Genomic DNA, 5,210 nt, shown 5'->3' with positions numbered 1-5,210 from the left:
TCACTGTGAGGAAGAAGGGAAAAAAAACTCAAATTAGGAATACAGATTGACTGAGTTTCCGTCGCGAGCGTGGAAGAGCCCGCGCGTGCCTAGCAGTCAGCCCGCGCGCGTCTCCTAGCCGCTACACTCCAGCAGGTTAGTCCTCTCTCTCTCTCTCTCTCTCTCTCTCTCATAGTCCCTCCCTCGCTCCTCTCTCAATCCATTCCACTCGGTTTGTTTGCAGGAGACCGGATGGCCGCGGGAGGCAGGTTGGAGGGCGTCTCGAGGCTCGCGCGTGACTCCTGGCAGCTGGAATCAGCGGCGCGTGGCACAGCTGGCTCATGTGGCACGCGCGGCGCGTCTTTTCTCCACAACCATAGCAATATTTTTTCCCTACATGTACAGTGCTTTTGCATCTAAATTTCATCATCATCATCATCAGATGCTGCTTTCAGCGTCACCTCCAGTGCATTGGTCTGATCTGGAGCACAATCCAGATGTGTCGTGTAGACCATATAGGAACAGTACAGAATATGGCCAAAAGTATGTGGACACCTGAGCATCACTCTCCTAAGTTTGAAGCACACAGTTGTCTACAACGTCTCTGTATGCTGTAACATTACAATTTCCCTTCGCTGGAGCTAAGAGACTCAAACCTGTTCCAGCATGACAATGCCCCTGTGCATGAAGGTTGGACTGGAAGACCTCGAGTGTCCTGCACAGAGCCCTGACCTCAACCCCACTGAACACCTCGCCTGACTTCACTAATGCTCTTGCTGCTGAATGAACACAAATCATGTAAATGTAAATATGTAAATAACATTTTATCCCAGTCAGTTGAATGAATAGATGAAAGTCTTAGGAGTTCACTGTGACGTCTGGGTCTGCCCATGACCTCGTCACATGACCTCCAGTCAGGGTCTCCACTCACACAAAAGACACTCACCTGTATGCAGTACTTTAAATAACCCAGAGTCTCAGTGTTACTGCGCGAAGTCTTGCCCTAGGATGACACTGTGCAGTAATACCGTATATCTGCTTTGTCGAACTGTTCCATTACCCTAGTGATGGTTCAGAAGCAGGTGAGTGTCTCATGTCCATACAACAAGGTACAGGCGAGGTCCGTGAGCTGGTTCTCACTGGGTAATCAGATGGGACCCGATTACTGAGTTGGCCTGCTGTGACAGTGAGATATAAAAAAATGACATCATGGCAAGTGCAAGCATATTACAGTCAAATTCCTACCCATTTCAAGCAAAATTTTCTTTTTCTTTTGGAAGATCATTTAGCTTCTTTTTCTAGAAAATTCCCTGATCAGCCATAACATTAAAAACACCTGCCTAATGTTGTGTAGATCCCCCTTGTGCTGCCAAAACAGCTCTGACACATCGAGGCATGGACTCCACAAGACCTCTGAAGGTGTGTGTGGTATCTGGCACCAGGACGTTAGCAGCAGATCCTTTAAGTCCTGTAAGTTGTGAGGTGCAACCTCCATGGATCGGACTTGTTTGTCCAGCACGTCTCACAGATGTTTGATCGGACTGAAATCTGGGGAATTTGGAGGCCAAATCAACACCTTGAACTCTTTGTCATGTTCCTCAAACCTCCTGAACAATGTTTGCAGTGTGGCAGGGAGCATTATCCTGCTGAAAGAGGTCACTGCCATTAAGGAACACCGTTGCCATGAAGGGGTGTAACTCGGTCTGCAGGAATGTTTAGGTAGGTGGTACGTGTCAAAGTAACATCCACATGAAGGCCAGGACCTGAGGTTTCCCAGCAGAACATTGCCCAGAGCATCACACTGCCTCCACCAGCTCGCCTTCTTCCCATAGTGCATCCTGGTGCCATCTCTTCCCCAGGTAAGCGACGCACACACACCTGGTCTTCCACATGATGTAAAAGAAAACGTGATTCTTCAGACCAGGCCACCTTCTTCCATTGCTCCATGGTCCAGTTCTGATGCTCTCGTGTCCATTGTAGGAGCTTTGGGTGGTGGAGAGGGTCAGCATGGGCTCTCTGACCGCTCTGCAGCTACGCAGCTCCATACGCAGCAAGCTGCACTGCACTGTGTGTTCTGACTCCTTTCTATCAGAGCAGCTTTAACTCTTTCAGCAGTTTGTGCTACAGTAGCTCTTCTGTGGGATCGGAGCAGACGGACCTTCACTCCCCATGTGCATCAGTGAACCCTGGGAGCCCATGATCCTGTCGCTGGTTCACCGCTTGTCCTTCCTTGGACCACTTTTGGTAGGTTCTAACCACTGCACACCGGGAACACCCCACAACACCTGCTGTTCTGGAGAAGCTCTGACCCAGTCGTCTAGCCATCACAATTTGGCCCTTGACAAAGTCACTCAGATCCTTACGCTTGCCCATTCTTCCTGCTTTCCAACACATCAACTTCAAGAACTGACTGTTCACTGCTGCCTAATAAATCCCACCGCAATTAGCAAAATTGTCTAGAAATGGGTTGAATAATCTTATTTGGTTTAGTGCTTAACCAAATAAGAATAGGAATAGGAAATTCTAGACAAATTTGACTATATTGAAGATATTTTCACTTTTTTTCGCACTTGAAGTTTTGTCTAGACAAACCTCCTGGACGAAAAGGCCAAACGTACGTATGTCACAAGATGCAGCACAAAAAAGCAACATGATGCAGCTACAAAATGCACTCATGGTGTGAACTGAAATTAACTTTTAATTTCACATTAAAGGCCGCAGCTCATCACTCAAACCGCACCACCTACTAAGTTTAAACTGCAGTTTAAAAGCCACTGTGAAATGGTCATGGGAATAAATAATTAAATAGACTCTTGTTCCAGAACATCTAAATGCTGTTTGATTAAGTAGCATTTTAATGAAAAGCCTGCTGTATATAATGCATGCTTAATAAAAGAATCTCAGCTGACAATCAGTATTAAAAGATGTAGTTTCCATGATTTTTTTTTAAACCAAGCTCCTAATATCATGCACGTGGCATCACTGAAAATAAAGCTCTGAGGAACACAGGCTGCTCATTTACACCTGGTTTTGAGAGTTGGACAAAACTAGCTGCCGCTAACTGCCTGAATGGAATATGTAAACATATTCCTTTATCTTTTTTGTGCTAACATTTTGTCCAGTCCTCCCTCAGATGAATATGTATGAAGGAAGGAAGTGCACTTGGGATATCACCATGTGCACAGTGCTTCTATTGTGCTTTTAGGCTTGTAAAAAGTCAGCATGATGTAAATAATATAAAGTGCGTACTGCGTTTTCCATCAAGAACACCTTGTGTTTCGAGTACAAGTATCAAAGGCCTGCACCAGAGTCATGCCAAGTTATTTGAATGCACAAAGTGTGTTGGTTCAAGAGACTCGTGAGTGCTGGTATGGTGCCACTTAGTTAAGTGATTTAGTAATTAGCATCCCATAATGATTTTAGCTGTTGCTAACACTCTGTCACACTTTCCAAAGAGACGCCAGAAAGCTTGTGGAAAATCGGATACCTTATACACAGACGCGTCCAGGCTGGCCAAGTGGGATTCGAATGTCACTCAGTTGTAGCAATGTAACAGAAGCTACAGCTAGACAAGACTAAATATGCCTGTCTGCTGCAGAACCTACAGATGAAAGAAACTCTCGTTGGAATCGTTTAAAAATAGAGTTTGTTAAATATTGAATAGTCTGCTGCAAAATTATTATGATACTAGCTGTCATGATCAGTTCGAGTGAAGTAGTGTGCTTGAGGGGTGAAGTAGACATTACTGTATATATTAGCTGGAAAACTTACCCAGAAGGAGATCTGATGCAATTTCCTTATAAAAAATGAAACAAGAAAACAAAAGGTATGTCCTGAATGTTAACAAGAAGTCAGCAAGAAGAAAGTCACACGTAATACATACGCCTCACCTCATCTTTAAGTCAGAGTAGTGCTATACACACATTTCCTGTTCAATTCCATGTAGTTCCATAAGTTTAGCAAGGTCACAGACCTTGCTGTAACCTTGACCCCTGTTTGGAACGATTCCCAAATCGTATCAGTTTATCTGCTGGCTCCAATGATAATAAAGCCATATAAATCCTACAAACGTTCAAGCACTCGTTCTTGAGATTTATACCCAAATATCCATTCTGGGTTAAAGTGGCATCAGTGAAGCTGGCTACCGCTCCTGTGTACGCTTGAGTATTTGACTCACTCACATTCTGAAGCAGTTACGTCGCTCCATTCAGGCCGATTTTCTGAAGAGTGTTTCAATGCATGTGAGATATGCAACACAAGCAGCAGTGACACTCCCATCTTTTTTAACGAGCATTTCAACCCACACCAGCTGCGTTAGAAGCGAATAAAGCGATGCCACACTGTGCTCATTGGCCCCTCTAATTTAGTTTCACTTGAATGCATAAATGAGGCGTAAACTTCATAAACAGCCATTGAAACCATATAACACTTTGTATACGCTGCAAATTATCTTGCAACAATATCCAAGCCTGAACCCAGTTATAACCTCCAGGCAGAGGCATCCAGATTCATTTATTCATTCATCATACATCAGCAACCTCTTCGTCCTGGTCAGGGTTTTGGATTGGCTCCGGATTGGAGAAACGGGGGGATGGGTTCTTTTCCGTTTAACCATCCTTGAGTGTTTGTTAGCTCTGTTTTTCAGTTCAGTTCAGCACCAGAACCTTTATCTCAAGGGCTTGTGGTAGCATTATTTTGTTGCCATGACAACAACTCAAGGTATTTACATGCCACTATTAAAGCAAATCATGAACAGTGTGATAAATGATCAAGGATGAATGCTCTAAGGAAGGCACACCAAACTGAACAGGAGGAGGTGGAGTCATTATTGTTAAAACCTAATTACACATTGCCACTGTGACTTGTATTTACACCCGTACATTAGTTATCTAACGTGTTGCAATGTTACGCCTCTCAGGTTGGTGGACATAAAAAGCTAAGCTGGTCCAGCACCGTGTTGGTGGAAAAGTGGTACCAGTTCCTTTATTCAGTCGTTAGATTAACTAATTGTTTTGTCTACACCGTATGTACTCAGGAAAGGCAAAAATCAATCTACGCGCTCGCAGTCTCATCAAGTGGAATATTCATCATTATGCCTCTGAACTCGAGTCAACAGGCTTTGATCTTGCTCTGGTTTCATGGTTGATCGAGCACAAAGGTCTGAGTGATTCCACCGCCTTTAACAGTCCACCCACATACTATACACACACCGCATACTGACTATCACATGG

At 44.3% G+C, this 5,210-nt stretch overlaps 1 protein-coding gene across 2 annotated transcripts in view; it reads right to left on the bottom strand.

The window, feature by feature from the left end:
* Positions 1–435, bottom strand: part of syt7b (synaptotagmin VIIb) — a 96,421-nt gene extending 95,986 nt beyond the window's left edge. Inside the window, exon 1 of one of the 2 annotated variants that reach the window (XM_026910876.3) lies at positions 1–435. This exon is cut by the window's left edge and continues 67 nt beyond it. The gene's annotated coding sequence lies outside the window, so the exon portion shown is untranslated. The other variant, XM_026910877.3, reaches the window with a different exon arrangement.
* Between the last annotated feature and the right edge of the window lie 4,775 nt (positions 436–5,210).

Source organism: Pangasianodon hypophthalmus, chromosome 11 (assembly GCF_027358585.1).
Source record: "Pangasianodon hypophthalmus isolate fPanHyp1 chromosome 11, fPanHyp1.pri, whole genome shotgun sequence".
NCBI lineage: Eukaryota > Metazoa > Chordata > Actinopteri > Siluriformes > Pangasiidae > Pangasianodon > Pangasianodon hypophthalmus.
This window is presented reverse-complemented; position numbering and strand designations above follow the sequence as displayed.